Source organism: Peromyscus eremicus, chromosome 19 (genome assembly GCF_949786415.1).
Source record: "Peromyscus eremicus chromosome 19, PerEre_H2_v1, whole genome shotgun sequence".
Classification (NCBI taxonomy): Eukaryota; Metazoa; Chordata; class Mammalia; order Rodentia; family Cricetidae; genus Peromyscus; species Peromyscus eremicus.
The window spans coordinates 42,968,573-42,989,015 of record NC_081435.1 but is presented as its reverse complement, the minus strand read 5'-3'; the positions used below and the strand labels follow the sequence as shown (position 1 = coordinate 42,989,015).

The 20,443-nt window shown below is 42.4% G+C and overlaps 1 protein-coding gene across 4 annotated transcripts in view; it reads left to right on the top strand.

Moving 5' to 3' along the window:
- The window catches only part of Znf608 (zinc finger protein 608), a 105,878-nt gene that overhangs the window by 48,747 nt on the left and 36,688 nt on the right, over positions 1 to 20,443 (top strand). The window lies entirely within an intron of this gene.

Below are 20,443 nucleotides of genomic sequence, written 5' to 3'. Positions count from 1 at the left end.
ACTGGAGAAATAAATGACTCTTTTTAACACCACTAGAGATGTTCTTAAACTCTGTTTCTCTTGCATTTCTAAAGTCATAAATGTGCAGTGTAGGGAGTTTCAAGATCACTCCCTAAAAGGCAAATAATCTGCATAACTGAGGATAGCCTAAAATACAGCCTCATGATCCCGTTCTGCCGTATTTCCTTCCTGATCCCACTACTTCAAACAGAACATTTCTTTTAAACTTCTGATTAATTTGAGAAGAGATTACATGCTAATCCAAGCTTATGCCGTGTTTTCTGTGCCTGAGCATTGGAGTTTGTGTGGTGCTTTGCTGAGTGAGAAACTGTTGATTGAGAGCTGTGTCATTAAAAATTCGACTGGGATCCCCAGGGGCGTGACATGACATTGTTGACTCACATGCCTCATTATCCTCTCCCATCCCTAATAACCACACAGTCACAGCAAACGTGGAGATGAACGGTGGCTGGAGCTAGTGACCAGTGCTCAGTTGAGGTTTATCAGTTCATAGGTTTGTCAAAAAGAAATAATGGTTTAATTACTGTGTTGGTAAGAAAGAGGGTCTAGCCTTGATCCTCCGCAGAACCCCACAGAGGGGTTGAGGGGCTGAAAGAAGTATTACTTAGTACCACTGCCTGCATTGGGGATGAACTTTTCCATAGTCTTTCTTGCTCAGCTTACAAGGAAGGCTGCCAATGAGAGAGTGCAGGTGGCCCCTTGAAATCCACCATCACTGGTAGAAGAGCAGAGCACAGGTTGTCTCTTCCAGAGTGCGTATTCACACGGAAGGGAAACCCACGTCAAAAACCAACGCCCGTGTTCACCGAAGGCTACCTCTTCTTATACTGAGGGCGTGGTTGTTGTTCGGTTTTGCTTTTGAGATAGTTTTACTAAGTTGTCCCAGAACAAGCCATCCTCCTGCTTCCGCTTAGCTCCTTAACTCCGGCTTTAGCTGGAGTTTCAGGTGTGAACCGCAGTGTGGATCCAGCATCTTTAAATTAAGCAAAGATTTGTAAACCAAATGGTGGTGGCTCAAGCCTTTAATCCCAGTGTCGCGGTACCGCCCGCTACACTGGCAACAGCTACCCAAAATGGGGGGGGGGCAGGACCCTACATGCCAGCACTCAGGAAGCAGAGGCAGGTGAATCTTTGTAAATTCGAGGCGAGCCTGGACTACAGAGTGAGTTTCAGGACAGCCGGGGTTACACAGAGAAACCTGACTCAAAGAACGAAAACCAACAAAGGAAAGATTTGTAGTGATAGAACTCTGTGACGTGCACACGCGCTTTTCTGATGGAGTAATGTGCACAAACTGTTGGGCGCGATGAGGGGTTGGGGCTGTGTGTTTTGTTGGGAAGCCAATACTGTCGCTTCCCTCTCACCAATGGGAGTCACATGCTGCTTCCAAGTAGGACTCCGCTTCATGGGTTCAGACAAACGTTTAATTTTTGGTTCTCTGTATCTATCCTTTGGTGATGACATCAGGTGTTAAGTAATGGAGCAGAAGCCTTGAAGAAGTGAGTACTTTAGAAAAGACACTTAGAAACCTTTTTTGTTGCTCTATCTCAAAGACAAACTTCTATATTTGAATACAGGACTTCAAGCATTCAAAAGTCATTTTTCTTAGGACTTAGATGTGAGAAAAGATGAAAGCATGTGCAAGCATGCAAGTGTGTGCGTGTGTGTGTGTGTGTGTGTGTGTGTGTGTGTGTGTGTGTGTGTATAACTGACATATTTTTTTCCCTGAATGGAGGAATTTATAAAGAAATTCCAAGAGTCTTTGTTACAATGACTTCAAACTGAAGATACATTTATAATCGCAAGATAGAAACGATCTCACTATTTGCAAAGAATAGCTACTGACCCATTTATACACATAGATTCAAGCATTTCATTGATTTTTTTCTTACACTTTTCATAGCTTTATTGAAATATAATTCACTTAACATGCAATCTGTCCATTGAAAGTGTATGTATGATCCATTGATTTTTCACTGCATTTACAGTTAGGCACTCATCATTACAATTAATTTCAAATAGGTTTTTCATCACTCCAGATGAAACCAGGACTTTACTCCTCCCGAAATGACTTTCTCATGTTTGTTCTTGATTCTTTGCTGGTTTATGGGTAAACATGCGGGGTTTGGGCAAAGACAAAGGGTTGATCTGGCAAGCACTTACTTTGTGCCTGGGTGTTTATCAGGCACTGATTTCATTTCAACGAAAGCAAGCTCACCATCTCCATCTCTGTTCTAACGGAGGCATGGGACTCAGGTCACCTGTGTCGGGCAGCACACCTGGCAAGTGGGAGTCTAAATTCGAACTCGCTGCAGCTGGACGTAGAGACCTTACTCTTCACAACACCTCTGCCTTCCGGATTTCTGCTTTCCTTCCATCAGAGTTCTCGGGTATTCCCCAAGATGCTGGGTGGAAAGAGAGAGCAAATGTGGTGTGGTAACTGCAGGCTTTATTTGAAGTGTGAAGGAAGAGTTTCTTTGTAGTTCACGAGTCTGGTTTGGCGGTTGTCCTCAAACTTCAGCTGAGTTGGTGTGCACACACTGTCCTTTGCAGCCCCACTATCCCAAGAGCTGCTTAAGTGAATCATCTGTTTCCTCAGTGTCCTCTACGCTTGGCATAGAACAAGCCCAAACAGATGTATTTGTTGACTGTTGGATAAATTCATGGAACCAAGTAATACAGACTAAAAACCTGTGTAAGTTGGAGTAGTTGGAGCCTCAAGCCAGGAATATGCTATTTTTGAATTATGTTTGCTTTAGACAATAAAATATAGCTCTAGAAATACTTCATTGTTGATTGAATTTGAAGAGCTCTTTGCCTATTTTAGATAAAAAATACTTTCTGCCAGTCCATAGCTTGTCTTTTATTCTTCTTACGATGGTTTTTCTCCCTCTCTCCTCCCCCAACCCTTGTCAACTTCGTCCAGATTTTCTTCTGTGCTATCTTTCAGTTTTATAGTTTTGCACGTGTGTTGAGGTCTGTAGTCCATATAGAATAAACGTTGTGAAGGGTGTGAGGTTTGCGTCTAGGTGTTTTTTTATACCCAGCTGTTGTAGAACCTTCCTAAATCTGTTGCCTTTGCACCTTTGTCGAAGATCAGTTCACTGTATCAACACGTGTTTATGCCTGGGTGCTGTTCTGTTGGAATACCTTGATTCTTTTCTGCCCAAACCACAGTCTTGATGACTACAGCTGTACTATAGAGCAGTGGTTCTCAACCTGTAGGTCATGACCCCTTGAGGGGGTTGAATGACCCTTTCACAGTGGTTGCCCAAGACCATTGGAAAACACAGACATTTATAGTATGATTCATAATAGTAGCAAACTTACAGTTATAAAGTAGTAAGGAAAACAATTTTAGGGTTGGGGATTAGCACAACGTGAGGAACTGTGTTAAAGAGTGGCAGCATGAGGAAGGTTGAGAACCACTGTTCTGAATATTCTAAAGTGGTCTTTGAGGTCACACCATTGTGGCTCACAGCTTTGTTCTTCTTCAGCTTTGTGTTGGCTATTTTTTTGGCTCTTTGCCTCTCCATGGTAACAATAGAATCAGTTTGCCAGGCTCCATTAAATGACTTCCTGGGGTTTGGATTAATATTGCCCTAAATCTACACATGAAGTGGGAGGAATTAATATTTTGACTATATAAAGTCATTCTCCAAATGTGATATCTTCATTTACTTAATTCTTAGATTGCTTTAATCAAATTTTATAGTTTTCCTTATGTAGATAACGTACACGTTCAGTTAGAATTATTTCATGTTTTGTGATACTAATGGAAACGGCATGTTTTAAGAGTAATTTTTTTAAAAGAGTTTCTTACATTTGTTGAGTGAGCATGTACATGCACTCACATTTAGTGAGCTCACAGGAGTGCCGTGGTGCACGTGTGGAGTTCAGAAGACAACATGTAGGATTCAGTTCTCTTCTTCCACAGTGTGGGACTCAGGGATGAAATTCAGGTCGTCAGGGCTGGTGGCAAGCATCTTTACCTGCTGATCCACCTTGACAATCGTACGTTTTAAGTGTTAAATTCCACTTGTTTATTACTGAGATATGGGAGAGTGACTGCCCTCTGTGTCCTGTGCCTTGGTACCATCACTTATCAGTTCTACATAGTTAAATGTTGCTTTCTCTCCTTTCTTTCTCATTACATACAGCTGGGCATGGTGGTGGACACCTCTAATCCCAACACTCAGGAGACAGAGGCAGGCAGATCTCTGAGTTCAAGGCCAGCCTGGTCTGCAGAGCAAGCTCCAGAATAGCCAGAGCTACACAGAGAAACCTTGTTAATAAATAAAATAAAATAAAAGACTAATCTCCCTGTTCTTTGTTTAGGCGTAGGGCCGGCCGGGTGTTGTACTTGTGCAGGTCTTGTTTAGGTAGCCATATTGGTGCGGTATCTTGAGTGTCCATTCCGTCTTTTCTCGGAGACATGATCTTACAGATCTTACAGCAGACTTCCTGATCCTCTGGCTCTTACACTCTCTTGAGCTTGTGAGATATTCTGCTGTTATTTGAGCACTTTTGAAGCTGGCAATGGTAGAGCATGACTGTGTCAACTCAGCGCTTGAGAGGCTGGAGCAAGAGAATCATGAATTTGAGTCTGTGCTACACTGTAAAAGGAAGGTACTTCCCTTTCTAAGAAGCACTTTTCGTGGGCATGGCATATTCTATGGAATGGATAGAACTGATTTAATTAAAATTTCTTCAGTGCTTACTCACATTGCTCTCAAGTTTTGAGTAAGTTCATAGGATGGTATATCTTTACGTAAAGGGAGTCGTTTGTTTGGTTTGTATGTTTGGAATTGCAGTGCTGGTATCAGTTTTCAAGAACCTGATTGCTAAGTCTATGAAAACAAACATTTGTAATATACTAGGACACATGGTTTAACACCTTCCTGGAAGGGACTGGACCAGTATGTACATCCTAGATGGAAAGATGTGGGTGCTTTCCTTACCCTATCTAGCTTTGGAACCACCTTCATTTTAATAACAGATGGAATCCGGCTCCAAGTTCTTTGTCTAGCTTGTGGTGCTGATGTCCAGGCTCTCTGGCCTCCACCTCAGCAGAGGCCTTTGCTCTCCATCATAGAAATGTTTGGCTTTGGCCTCCGCTTGTGTCTGGAATGGCATTTGTAGTATCCTGTCCCCCAAGAAAAGTGAGGCAGTTAAAAGAGACTTTTAAACACCAGAGATTCAGACCCACAGCAGGGAAATATTAGTGTAATTCCCAGTTCCTCTGAATTGCAGCCACTTAGGCTTGTCTTCCCAATGTCTCTATGTTCAGTTCTGTTTTCTCGGAGACAGGAAGAAGTGAGGACAGAATATTCATAGAAAACCCTTTGAGTGTCATAACCTGTTTATAGTGCACAATTTGTCACTTGGCATATTCAAGCAATATAGATTTCTCTCTGACAATCCAAGCCCTGCCTTGTCACTCTGCTTGCCTCCTATGCTTCCTCCCATAGTCGACCCCCCCTTGGCAGGTGGGACTTTCAGGGTACTTTTTAACAGTAATGTCGACCAAAGAACTCCCATATGCCCTTCTCCAGCCTTCCTGTTCAAAAAGAAGCTTGGCTGGTATTTCCTTGGCAAAGGGAAAATAAGCCGTAATGTGGGAGAAGGCAAATCATAGGTTCCAGATAGCTGTTCTCAGCAAAGAAAATTGCAGGAATTAGGCTCGTGGGCACAATTGCAGAATATCTAGCAGGGTCTGACATCATGCATTCAGGAGACTCAAGAGAGGGGCAGATAAAAAGTGTGATGAGGTAAGCAAAACCCTGATTGCTCATTTGGTAATTTCTTATAACTGAATACTAAACTGAGCAGTCATATGTATGCTCATATATATATATATTTTTCATAATTAAGCCTTCCGACTCAACAAGTATCTGAGGCCCTTTGGTGGCATTTCATTATCTGGATGTTAGAAAGGTGACACAGGACACACTTGATGTCTGTGTCTTTGTCCTTCATGGCTTTGGTCTGGAGAGATTCTTTTTGTTCATGTGTGAATCTGCCATGCCCCTCTATCAGGCTCACACTCGGAGTATTTGGTTCCCAGATGGTGGTGCCATTTGGGTAAGTTACAGAACCTTTGGGACGCAGCTGGTAGGTGTTAGCCACTAGGCACAAGACTTTGAAGGCTATGCCTGCCCACAGTTTTCGTTTAATGTTCTACTTCCTGCGAGGGGGGCCACATGCTCTCCCTGCTGTGAATGCTATCAGGCCTTCCTTGCTGCGATGGACTCAACACCTCTGAACCCGTGAGTCAAAATGAACCAGTCTTGTTTACGTGGCTTCCTTTGAGTGTTTTGTTATAACAGTGAGAAAACTAGCACATATGCATGAAGCTCTCCTTCTAATTAGTCTCATGTCCTTTACGGGGAAGGCTCCCATAACAAAACTCATTCTTTTTAGATATAATATTTTAGTTAATTCTTTGAAAATTTCATACATGCATGTAATGCCTTCTGAGCATATTCACCCCTGACTCTCCCCCCAGATTACCCCTTCCGACTTCATGTCTTCTCCTCTTTCTCTCTCTCCCCAGCCCCTCTTTCTTTCTTAAAACTCACTGAGTCCATTTCGTCCTGCTCATAGACTCGTGGGTACCAACCTTATCCCTTGGGGCATGATCACCCACCAGGGGCCACATCCTTAAAGAATGCTGACTCCTCCCCCTCAGCTGTAAATAGCTCTTCAGGTGGGGATGGATGTTCATGTTCCCATACCTTCTCCTAGATGACTGTTGACTGGTTTAATCTTGTAGAGGTCTGGTTCAGGAAATCACAGCTGCTGGAAGTTCAGGAGAATAGTAGCTCTGTCATTTCCAGAAGATACATTTTTTTGGCCCCAGTTCTTCCCAACCTCTGGATCTTACAATTTTCCCAGCCCCCAGTGATGGTCCCCAAGCCTTGGAGGGAAGACCCCTGTTGTAAGAGTTATTCTACAGTGCAGCAAAACATCTACATAATGGGACTATTGGCAGTAATTTTTTTTCAGAATCTCTAGTTCCTGAGTAAAGTAATTGGTCTTCTCTGGTTGTGAGCATGTAGATGAATATAACTAGTTTTTAAAAACTGCCAAAAAGCAAATAAACACTTTCCTGTCTGTTAAGGTTTTGGCTGATACATAGAAGCTCATTTTGGCTTATAGAGAGAAATGTTTTTTAAATTTAATATTCACTAAATATTTTTACAAAATACCCCCAAATGTAGTTTTCGGCTATGTGCTTCATAACAAGAAAAATCAAAACAACCATCCATTTTCCTTTCATTGGAGAGGGAGCACCACATGTTCTCCTGGGCTAGCAGGAGGCTTGGATCCTGCTAGCTCCTCAGAGACGCCCATGTACATTCACAGTCTGGGTTTTGCCGTGTAGATATGACATCTACATGGACAGACAACTTTTGAAGTCACTCAGGTCAAATGAGCCGGCTGAGAACATTTAACATACCTTGCTTTACTGGAGCAGCAGCAGCGGAGGCCAGCTTGTTTAACGAGACCCAACGAAGGCGCGCCCCCCCCCCCCCCCCCCCCCCCCCCCCCGTGTTCCCGTGTTTCTTAGCTTCCTGAGGAGACACAGTCACGTTTCAGAATAGGAAAGCAAACCCACTCCAGACAGCGCACGAACTGAGTCACATCTTACCAGCACCTCTACTGTGCATGAACAGAATGATTTCTTGTCCTAACAGATGTTTGGGAGTAGGTACTCAAGCTGGGTGGAAACAGAATCAGAATCCGCCATCTTGGTTTGGAGCACTGTGAACCTGTCACCAAGGTGGCTGTAGCAATACGGTTGTGTGAGAGGTGTCATGTTTTCAATACATGTCTGAGTACTCAAGTACGGACTCAGAATCCTCTTTACTGGGAAGGACCAGAGACACAGTGAACACTTTGTAGCAGCCCTACTTGGTAGGAAGACGGGAAGGCCATGCATTTGCTGGGGAGGTTTTCGTTTTTGTTTTTGTTTTAGTTTCAAATTGGTAACGGGGCAAATAAACCTAATCAGACTTGGAGAATAAGGGGTCCATTTTCAAAGAAACAGAATGTTGTAAGCTACTTAAAATTATATGGACTAACATGAATCTTTAGTAACTTTTAGGAGGAGAGGGTTGCCTCAAACCCCCAGTCAGTTACTCGAGAATTCCCCAAGTGTATAACTTCCAGGAGATCTTATTTTATGTCTAGCGTGTGGATTAAATATCTTCTTGAAATAAATACCATGAGCTGGGCCAGTTCCCCTGAGCCTGCAGTTTCTTGCAAGCAGCAGGTTTGCTAAGTATGGAATGTCAACGAAGCAGATCATGTGTCGGATGCAATTGTTGAGTCTTGGAGACTGATTTAGAGTCCCCATCTTTATTTTCTCACACTGAAGAAAATAAAGCAGTATGAAACGGTATGGGGAATTTATGGCCTGTTGTGCAGTCAAGGCAGGATCCAAGAGAGAATTGAAAGGCACAAAGTTCCAGAGCTTTCGTGATGGCTTGGGGTGGGGGTAGGGGTATCTACTTGTCCTGCTTGCTCAACTAAACCCACCTCAGAGTTCCCAGAGAGGGTGGGCTATACCACACTGGATTCCCTGGACAAGTCAGCCTGGCAGCTGAGCCCGTTCCCCAGGAGCTCAGTTTTGGGTTTGCTGATGAGGAATTACTGTTCTCCTTCTAGGGTTGCCTCTCCTGACCACAGTGATCAGTAGAATCACTCTGTAAGTTGTACTTGATCTGTGGGGAAGGCCGATATGCCAGCAAGGGGCAGGTGGTCCTCTTTGCATACTGGGGGAAAATCGTGGGTGGATTTTGCAAAGCAGAAGGACCAATTTGCAGAAGAGATTGTCAGGGAGCCTGATTTTGTATTCTTCGACTATGAATTCTGGCAGCCCAACTTGTTATGGCTCGGTGTTGGATGTCACTCTCTCTTGTATTTCCTTCTGGTCATTAATGAAAAATGATGAAAGGGTAATAGGTACACCTGGTCTGTTGGTAGGCATAATCACATTGATTAGAGTGCAGAATGGAAACCTGGAAATCCCTCCAAGGCAGCCAGAGCCTTTCCCCCACTGCCTGTGGACTTCTTTTTCTCATTCTTTAATCCTCTCTCTCGTTCATTCTTTTTTAAATGTGACTAGTAAGAAGGCAGGGATAACCTGGCTACAAGTCCTTGGTTTTCATCTCCTGTGATAATCATACAGAAGAATCATTTTATACTTCATATAAAATGTGGAGTCTGTGAAGACCCAAAGGGACGTGATTCCATAGCTTAGGAAGCATCTTTAACATTTTTGATTTAAAAATCTTTGCTTTCATCATCTGTAATATTCTACTGTCTCTCCATCTAGCATATTTTTTTTTTTAGGAAAGACAATACATTGTGGTAGAATCCTCAACAGTTTTTAGTAATTCAGTCCTGACTACTAGACACACACTTTTGGAGAAAAGATGGGTAGCTAAACCAAGAGGAAAAAAAAATAAAGTGACAAAGAAACCAAGAACAATAAACCGAAACTAAGGTGACAGAATTGCCACATCTCTAAGGTAAGGATAATAAGTTGGTTTTAAAGGAGAGGCCAACCACGTTTGGGGGCTCATACCAATAACCTCAGCTTTTGGGAGGCGGAGGCCTGAGGATTGCCATGAGTTTGACACCAGCTTGAGTGCATAGTGAGTTTTAAGGCAGCTACAGTGTGATAGCCTGCCTCAAAAAAGGGGGATGGGGGTGAGATTGGAAGACCAGGTTGGGGGGCTGATCTCTTCCCCCGTCCCTATTTGTTACATAAATACTCATGTGTATAGTAGCCTGGTGAAATACTTTGAATGGATTCCTGTTGTCTACCCTGCTTTTGTAGACCTGATGCCCCGTTCACTTTGACAGCTAATGCATTTTACATAACTCAAAGGACAGGATGTGGGTCAGACCTGCCTTGGGACTTGGGAACATTAATAAGGCACAGTGAATAAAAGGAACCCTGGAAAACAGCACTGGCTTGGGTGTCAAGAACCCAGGGCTGGGTTCGGTGGCACATGCTTGCAAATCCCAACGTGTGCAAGGTTGAGGCCGGAGGATGGCGAGTTTAAGGCTAACCTGAGGTACACAGAAAAGAGAAAGAGACAGAAACAGAGGTACGGAGAGAGGAACACAGGGAGAGAAAATGTGTGCACCAGGCTAGTCTCAACTTACATCATTAGCGGTTTTCTCTTGGCCCTGGGCCTGGCTTCCCCCAGGTGTGAAATGGAGTGGACTAGAGTGCCTGATCTTCTGTTGATACACGAAGTTCTGGTAGGAAAGGAGTGTAATGATCTTAGGTGTTCATGCCAGAGCAATCACACACTTGAAGGGATCTACAGAGAATGCTTAGCAGATGACTCTGATGGCATTACTCTTAAATACCCACTGGGCTAGTGCCAAGTCCTGTTGGATGGGTAGGCTTGATTTGAGTCTTCATAAACTGGTATTTCTAGGACTCTTTTATGTACTCAACCCACATGTCAAACCATGAGCACTCCTCCAGGAAAGGGGAATTCTGTGGCTCACTCCCTTTGAGGAAGAACTCCTCTGACAAGCTGTCCTGGGCCAAGACCACTTCCCTGGCAGGTCCTGAAGCTGCTGGCCTAATGGACCTGTGCAAGCACCACTGTGAAACAGAGATGTTATGTTAACAGGGCAGTGAGCATGTGAGTGTAGCTTCACTTACTTTCTAACTTCTATCCAAGTTACACACATGCTCATACACGCGCACATAGATACACACATTAGTTCAAAAGGCCACAGATTTTTTTTATAGACCAATTAAAAAGGCAGTGGTTTCATATCCCGATTTTCCTTTCACCCAATTTCTGCTCTTCAGAGGCAATTAACTACTCTGAACTCTTAGGTGACATTTTCCTCTCTCTCTCTCTCTCTCTTTGTAAACATTTCTTGAATTTTCCTCTGATTTGGGTGTTTTACAGAACTTCTTATTTGGAAACATAATGACTAATCTCTCTTACCCTCCAACACAAATATATTTTACCCCACCCATACTCCCAATATAATTATGAGTTATGAGCTCCCTATTGCTGTTTGACAAATTATTCTGAAACATGGAGCCTTAGAATAACAAACATATATTATGTCACAGTTTCCTTGGGTCAGGAATGTGGAATGTGAAAGCAACTTAGCCAGTTGCTCCTGACCAAACTATCTCCTGGGGTTTCCTTCCGTCAAGCTGTAGCTGTGCTCCTGTTAGCCGATGACTTGGCAGAACCTGAAGGACTCCCTTTTGAGCTCACTTATGTGGTTGTTGGCAAGCTTTAATCTGTTGTGGGCTACTAGGCTGAAGGCCTTAACATGAGCTTCTTCATCAGAACCACTCAAATCATGGCAGCCTACTTTTCCATGAAGATGGATGGATGGATGGATGGATGGATGGATGGATGGATGGATGGACAGATGGATAGATAGATGGATAGGTAGATAGAGAGATAGATAGACAGACTGACAGATAAATGGATATAAAGTTCCAAATAGAATCCATCCTTTTGTATAACTTGATGTTAGACCTGAAAGCTGTACTCACTTCAAGCAGAGTATGAATACTAAGAAGTGGTGGAATTCGGGACCATTATAGAGGCTGCCTACCACAAGTAATTTTCTGTTGGAAATGTTTACATTGTTATGGTTATGAATACTACCCGCAGCATAGCAGTGTACTGTGATTACCTTTCTTTCTCATCTACCTTTCTCCCTGGAGTTAATATTTGATTTTTATTTTGTTTGCTTAGTGTTCTCTGAGTCCATCACTAATTTACCATCCATTATCCTGCCAGAATTAAATTGCCTCTCATTACGTTGAAAGGCATCAAGTATCCCACACAGTTTACATACTGGACTAGTTTTTCCCAGTCTTCTGACCTGCTCCAGTCTGGACTGATTACAAGAGCATTATTCATGTCTACACAAATCTGAGGTTGCTATTTTACAGCTTGCTGAAGATGACGTCACCTGTTACATTGCATGTCCTCTCCTCTTGGTCTGCCTTAATCTTAATTGTCTTCCAGTTGTGTTCATGGGAAGTAAAAGTTACGAAATCCTGAAGGCCTACCAATGTGTTCCTTCCACCCTGACACTTAGTTAATGCTGTGGCAGCTCCAGAGCTGATTGGGAGTTGCTTGACTTCAGGCCTTTGAAGGTGGTACCTCACTACTCTGAGCTCCCCTGTGTTGTGTGGGAGATGTGTAATGCCACCCCAACTTGAGGTCTTGTATCTGATCCTTGTCTTGTCCCCAAAGCCTTCATCTTTTGTCTAGAGCATTCTGACATATCTTGTTGACATCCTTTGTCGTGAGTCCTTTTAAATCCTGTAGTGCTAAAGCTTGGGCCTCTGCCTGGAATCGGCTTCCTTTTCAAGACCGTGTAGACAGACTGTGATGGAGTGGCTATGATTTACATTCTAGTCTCTTTTTAGACCTTTTATTTAGAACCTCCTGTTACACCCTCTTTTTCCTTCCTTTCTCAAAACCCTGGTTTATAGGTATTTATGTATTTTCTGATTTCAGCAGACTTTTCCCCAAATTTATCATTGTCTTTTCACTGACAAATCTGTTCTCATGTATCTTTCATTTCTAAAGCCTTAAAAAAACAACAACAACCCAGAATTGTCCCTTTGAGCCTTTCATTTTAGTTTCATGAATAACTCTCTTCTTGCTTCTCCAAAAATACTTTTTTTTTCTTTCTTATTTTTCTCTCAGTATTATTTTTAATTTCTTTCTCTTTTGATTGTATCTAATTTGGGCTTTCCATTTCTCAGCAGTGAAGCTCCTCAAATATCTGTGGGTTCTTGGCTGTCAGATGCTAACTGCTACGGAGTATACCTTGGTGGGACTCAATGAGGGAATGAAAGAATCTAGAGGGCTCGTTCCAGAGTGCCCCTGGGCTGTGGATCGCTTTTTAACTTTAGTCTGCTTTTATCAGTTTCTTAAGAAAAGCTTTCTCTACAGTCCTGACTGCCATCTTTCTTGCTCTCAATTCTAGGGAACTAAAGGCTGAAGGTTTTCTCTGCATTATGCAAATTTAGCTTAATCTTCCTGACCTTTTTTTTTTTTTTAACTGCAATGTTATCTTCATACTATAGTTCCTTAGCTGAGAATTTCTGGTAGCCACTATGAGATCATTTTAGTTGATTTTGGATATGCCATCATAATTATCACTTACACACAGCAATCAATGTTTTTCAAGATCATTGCTATTTGTTTTTTGGTTATTTGTTTGTTTGTTTTCTTAAGCTGAAGCCTTTCCACATACCCTAGTATGGCCTGGATCTTGGGGTCCTGGTGCATCAGACTCCCATGGGCTGGGGTTATGGTCAGTCTGTTATTATGGATTATTAGACCTAGTTATCCCCACAAATGTGGCTTCTGTTGTGTTTGGTTTTCGTACAGACTCTAAGTTTGGAAACTTAAAACTTGGTTGTTGTTTGGTTATTGGTTATCTACAGCAAGACAGTGGCTTTTGGAAAGAGCTTTCTGCAGCCCTTACCCTGCCTACCTCCTTATGGACCCTTGCCAGTCATTATTTTGGCCAGAGCTCTGTTCTTTGCATTTTTATTTAACAAGAAGAGTTGCTCACACCACTGATACTTTCCTTATTTCCCCAAAACTCTTTTCAGTGTTTGTTGTAAAACTCTTCCTTTCTTCTTTGTTGACCTTCCATGAAGTTGTAGTTGAGATGGGTTTCATAAGTACTTTCTTTCTCCAAGGGAGAGATGTGATGAAGAGAACCAAGGTCCACTGTTGTATTCATTCGCTAATGAAACCACACTTGGGAGGGCTGTGTTTGGAGTGTCTCGGAGCATCTTTGCTCACGTAACCACAGCGTGTGCAACTACTTATGTTTTCAAGTATTGTTATTTGTCTAGAAAGGTCCTGTTTGGTTTAGTCTGCCCACTGTAGAGTAACAAAGGGTACCTTTCTTTATATTCCTGGAGTGTAGAGATTGGGAACGATGATATGAACATCTCGTTGATGTCTCTGAGGCAGAGGTGCCTGTCTTCTCCACCAATGTAGAGCATATGGGAAGGTCTCAGTCCCAATACTGAGTGGATGAACCTTATCCCAAGACTTTATTCTCCAACCTAGATGGTGGTGCTGAAATCTGTTCCTCCTTCCCATACCGTTCTCCCACCCCGCTCAAGTCTGTGCTGGCATGGAGTGGGTAATTGGGTTGGGTGGGGGAGGGTGATAGGTTCTTGCTGTTCTGTCAGTGGGGGGTCAACGAGGTGACAGTCAGTAAGCTGAAGGAAATGCTTTTATGTCCTTAAAAGTGTTATCTTGGAGGAGCACGGCTTGGAACGCAGGAGTGAAGAGAAGCCACTTTTAACAGGGGCCAAGTCAGTGCAGGCAAGGCTGCTAATTTGTTTTCAGCTTCAAGGAGATTTAGAGCCTTGGCCTCTCTGGCCGCCGGGTGGAGAGTGGAATTCTTGTCCTCTTCCTTCATCTAAGTGTGCTGCCGGGCTCTGGGAAGGCTGTGTGTTTACAGAATAGCAGGACCAAATGCTTCTTTTACTGATAGACACAGAACATTTCTGAATTGATGGAGTTTTGGAAGAGAAATGCACTCATCTTTTTCATATCTTGAGACAATCACAGCCTGGCCACAGAAAGGAGAACTGGAGGCCAGTCCCCAACCTGTTGAAAAGGGAAGAATCAGAGGGAAAGATTTTGGGTCCCTGCCCTGAGCGGAGCTGTCGACAGCCTGGTAGAAGTAGACAGCAAACAGCAAGTATACACATCAGCTGACATGCTAGTTACGGCCCTTGAGTGGGTTGGTACCTGAGCTTAGCTAGGCTTGGCCAGCCAGTCAAGGTATACACATAAGAACTGAGGCTGGTCGGTATGCTACTTGAGTAGCATGCATGGAGCCCTGAGTTCAATCCCCAGCACCTATGAACTGGGCATGGTAGTGTAGAATGGTAATCCATCCATATAGGGGCATGGTAGTACATAATGGTAATCTACTCATATAGGGGCATGGTAGTGCATACTGGTAATCCACCCACATAGGGGCATGGTAGTGCATACTGGTAATCCACTCATATAGGGGCATGGTAGCACATAATGGTAATCCCAGTCTCCAGAGGTTGAAGCAGGAGTAGAAGACTTTCAGAGTCATCCGCAGCTTCATAATGAGATGAGGGAAAGCCAAGAACACACAAGAACATGTCTTTTCTTTTTTCTTTCTTTCTATCTTTTTTTTTTAAGGTTCAAGTAGCAGTCCTCCTGTGGTGATCTTCAATCTGCCTTCCCTGGTTGCCAGTTAAGTCCCAAGTCCAACTTAGACTCTATTTACCTCTTGGTGGCATTGAGCAGGGGAACAGAGAGGATAAAACTCAACTAGATGGTTTTGTTTGTGTTTGCTTGTCCAGAACGTTCCTTGGTAGTTAGATTTCCATTATTAATTTTAGTGTATTACACTTTACTTGGCTTTCTCCTCCACTATATACAGGCCAGGTAGTGAGGAGGAAGGGTTTTAACTTCTTGGGAATGCGTGGATCAACATTCTAGGCATTGCTTCATAGCTGGCTTTACTTTCTTTTTTGGCGATGGAAAATACATGAATAATTCCTTCTTTGAAGGGTTACCATGCACAATAAGCAAAGAACTCCTTAATTGAACTTTGCAGGCTAAAGGGGTTGACTTAGAAGCAGCATTTGAACCAACTTTAGTCATCATCATTTACTAAGAGGTGACTGCCAAAAGCCATGGAAAGCTTTATTTGATCCATTTATGAATTAAGAGTCTGCAGTAAATTAATTACCACATATTGGGGCTAATAAAGTCTAGCAGGAAGAGAATGCCTTTGGGTTCATATGCAGAGAAGAATCAAGGCTGAGAGCTGCTTCCTGATGTCTGAGGGTTTCCTGGCTGTGGGCCTTCCACAGTGCCAGGCAAGGATGCTGGTACTTGGGCCCCATGTCCACCAAAGAGGCATTTGAGCCAACTTTTGCCTCTGAACTGCTGGAAGGCTCTGTTTTATTGATCATAATAAGCTGTTTGGTCTTATTAACGTTGCATCATGAAGTCTGGATTTTAGGAACCCTGTCGTGAATTAGTTGCAGAAGAAGTGATTTGCTTGTATTTTCCGACAGTTAACAGGCCAAGCAGATGGGACAGCAGACCTGAAATAGTTGGGTTGGCTGCCTGCCACTGTTCTGTGAATTTTGATTTGCGTGGATATGTAATGCTTTTATTATTCTTTTATTATTTTTTGGAAGTACTTGCCTGTGAGTCTTGAGAAAATTAATCTTCAGCTTCCTGTAAACACATCATTCTAAGTGAATGTACTTGCAGTGTTCCTTGAATACCCCATGTTATGTCACATGTCAACTAGCTCAGGACACCACAGACTCTTCAGTCAAAGGTGTAGTGGCACACACCTTTAATCGCAGCACTTAGAAGGCAGAGGCAGGAGGATCTCTGTGAGTTCAAGACCAGTCTGGTCTACTGAGTGAATTCTAGGACAGCCAGAGCTACATAGTGAGACCCTGTCTTACAAAAACCGAAACCAAATGAAATAAACAACGACAAAAAAAAGATGGATGAACACACTTGAGTTTCTCCTGGCTGAATCTTTTCATCCACAGTTGATTCTGCATTTTATTTGCCTTCCAGAGAGTGAGAGTGCTTTTCCTGACACTGTGCTCACTAAAATATAGAGTAAATACAAGAAGGATGCCTGTAAGCTTTAAAAGAGGGATTTCAGTGCATGGAATAGGCAAGAGTGTCTTTCGTGGCAAGATCTGAATTCTTGCTAAAGAAAGAATCTGAAATCTTGTTTTGTTAATGCTTGCATATATGCAAAATATTACTAAAAATATGTATCACTTATAAGGAACAACATGGAAACAAATATCCACCTTCCACACAGGAATAAGAATGGAATTTTCCAATTTCTGAAACTTGTGAGTGAGCCTTCTTCAGTCTTTGTCTTCTTCTTTCCCCATGTAATCATGTAATCTCTATTCTGAAATTTGAGGATTTCTTCCCATATTTTATCACAGATAAACCCTAAACTCTACACAAAATACTGCTTAGCTTCCCTTCCTCAGAGTCACCCACAGGGTCTTTTCTTGGCTTGCTCTTTTCACTTAGCGCTAGGCTGGAGCCCATTACAATAGCTCCATCAGACTGTCTGAACACATCCTCATTATTTCTTCATTCTGTGCTCATGAACTTTTGGGTTGCAGCCAGTTCTTTGCTGTTTCAAATGCTGTCCCTTGGTTTCCAAGCTCCTGTTTAAACAAACCAATCTCCTTTAAACAGTACGCTGCTGTTTTTCCTTAAGGTTTGTTTGGCTAAGAGGGTACGTCACCAAGTATTTCAGGTATTACAGATTATGAAACAATCACTTATTACATACTTCAAAGTGAGGCATGCGTTTACACGGCAGTGGAAGGGCACCAGAGTTTGGCTTTCCTCCTCTTCACAACCATCCAGATAAAAGCCATTGTTGCTGCAAAACGCCTTGCATTAATGTTTGCTCAGACCAAAGCTTGGGGAATCAAGTGGAATTTTAAGATGAAAAAGATAAATAGGAAAAAAGGCAAGGCTACTTCCACCTCTGCAAGGGTCCACAGAACCCTTGCTCATCTGTCCCTTTGGAATTCTGCTCATGTCTCTCTACGGGCCCTCACCAGAGGCATTTTGATGACATCTCTTGGATTGGGCACCCTCTCCTCTGCTGCCCGCAGACCTTAGCATTCCTTCAGCTCTTGGCTCTGCTATTACTTCCCCAATGAAGCATTCCTCGACTGTCATCCCCCAAATGCCTTGTCTCCTGTCCCTTCGCAGACCCCTGCCTGGTTAATTTTGGTCAGGGCCATCATGCCTAAAAGTGCCACTGTTCCCTTAGTGTGATAATCTGTCTTGTTGCATATGGCTGTAGTCCATCTTCACAGTACTGCCTAAGCCTTCAAGAGAGCAAGACAAAAATAAGCTTAGGAAATTACTGGTACCTAAGTAACACATAGACTAAAGATTTTTCTAAATGGCTATAGTCTCATGGAAATGAATCTTGGTAGGGACAAGAGGTGTATAACTAAACCATTAAACTCCCGTGGTCTTGCTTTATCTACACAATGGGGTTAAGGATTTGGAAAGTAGTAAATGACAATATATTAAAAAGAAGGCTTTGAAAAAAAAATGGAAAAGTTGATGTGTAAACTGTCCAACAGTACACTAGCCCTTCATGTCACTGAAGGCTTTTAGGGTGAACATGTTGCAGACCTCATCTGCAGGAAAAAGACATTCTTCAAAGAGAAAAGACAGGGTCAAGTTTGAAGGCTCTGGAGGATGTTTTCTTTCAAACCCTTCCCTCCAAGTGAGTCTCAGACATTTTCATGCAGAATCTGGACGTGTATAGATGCTTTATGCCCTTAGCCAACAGGAGATGGAAACACTTGTATTTTCTTTTCAACATTTAAGGTATTCTGTGTCCTATAAAAATCGCCTTTGTTGATGGAGTATTTGTAGTATTCTCTTGTTCTTTGACCTTAGTATATTATTTACCTGACCAGATGAGCTCAATTTCTACCACAGGATAAATTATTTTGTTTTTTAAATGTGCTGTATTTGGCAAGGCACAGTCTTCTGCTTTACAAAGTAAATATGTTTGGCTAAATAGAATAAATCATTTAAGTGTGTTTTATTAACTTTAAAATCTACTATGTTCCTTTCAATCTGAATTTCGCATTCAGACCATTTTAGGAACTTAAAAAAGTATGCTTTTGTAAGTTTGGTTCAGACTTCTGGACCAAATATTTGTGTTCATTTGGTTAAAGATGGAATGACATTCTTTTTCTTGTTTTCCTTCCTTCCTTCCTTCCTTCCTTCCTTCCTTCCTTCCTTCCTTCCTTCCTTCCTTCCTTCCTTCCTTTTTGAGTTATTTCGGTCAGCCTGTAAAGTTAATGCATGTCAGTCAGATGAACTGTTAGGGTCGAAAACTCCTCATCTAGACTAAGATGTCACTTCATAAAAGTGCTTGTTTTCTCGAATCACCTAGAGATTAAAACATGCCAGTGCTTAGAGACCCTCCCCACACCCTGGTTGAAGTTGGGTGGCTATCAGAATATTTAAAAGAGCCCAAGGTGGTCCTAATGTACAGCAGTTTCTGAATCATTAACACTCAGACACAGGTTTCAGTGTCAGACATAGACAGTGTCCCCTTCCCTGACGTCACCTGTCAGGATAGTTTATTGGTAATGCTTTCAGCTATACGTGTCCTGGACACTGCTCTGTATCTAGAGAAATGCCAGGAATTCCAGGTGCGCTCTCTCTCTCTCTCTCTCTCTCTCTCTCTCTCTCTCTCTCTCTCTCTCTCTCTCTCCTTTGTAATGCAAATCTAAAGATCTCTTTACTATATTGTGATTATGAGCAAATTGTCACGTAATTTACCTGCTTTGCTTCTGACCGTGAAATCCTGCTTTGCAGACACATGCTACCTTTTGAATAATTAAGATTAAAGACTTTGATATTTAGGGGAAAATGTAGAAAAGCAGCAAAAGGTGTCAATTATGCCATTTCAGGGAACAATTATGATTGCTTTCTTTCTGTAGTTAAATGATCATAAACTACATGCGACATAAATCCTTGAAATAAACAGTCTGTTTTGAGATAAGTATTTGATCATAGGAATATGGTGAATTCTTAGTTGTATTCTAAGGAGTGCAGCTATCACAGGTAATTAAAGCCAGAACTGATGAGAAGACTCATTATATTGGAGGGTTCTCCTTCCCCCTCCTCCTCCTCCTCCTTTCTGTTGTCTTTTTTTAATTGGGAGTTGTCTGTTTTCTATTTTGCTCTATTTCCTTTTCATGGCTTTTGTTTTGTAGTGATACAATGTGTGTGTGTGTGTGTGTGTGTGTGTGTGTTCTCTTGACACACATGTGAGATGGGTCAGTGCATAGAGCACTTGCCATGCCAGTGTGAGGATTGTGATTTTCATCCCTGGCAGGCATAGAGAGCCCCTGTAATCCAGCACTTGGGAGGCAGAGAGAGGGAACCTCAGGTCAAGCTGGATAGCTCTTCAGAATTCGTGAGATTCAGTTTTGGTGGAACTCTGCCTCAATAAATACAATAGAAAGAATGAGATGGAGGATTGAGGAAGACATCGGATGTCAACTTTGGGCATCTGTGATTATATACAATGCATGCGCACACACAGAGAGAGAGAGAGAGAGAGAGAGAGAGAGAGAGAGAGAGAGAGAGAGGGAGAGAGAGGGAGAGAGAGGAGAGAGAGAGAGAAACAAAACAAGCAAACAAAAAACAATTGTGAAAACCCAAGAGTATTCAATGGAATTTATTGAATTATTTTATGTGTGGCACATTGTGTATGCAACTATGAAAGGAATTAGAAGTATGTCAATGTCTTGTGGTTGAAGGATAAC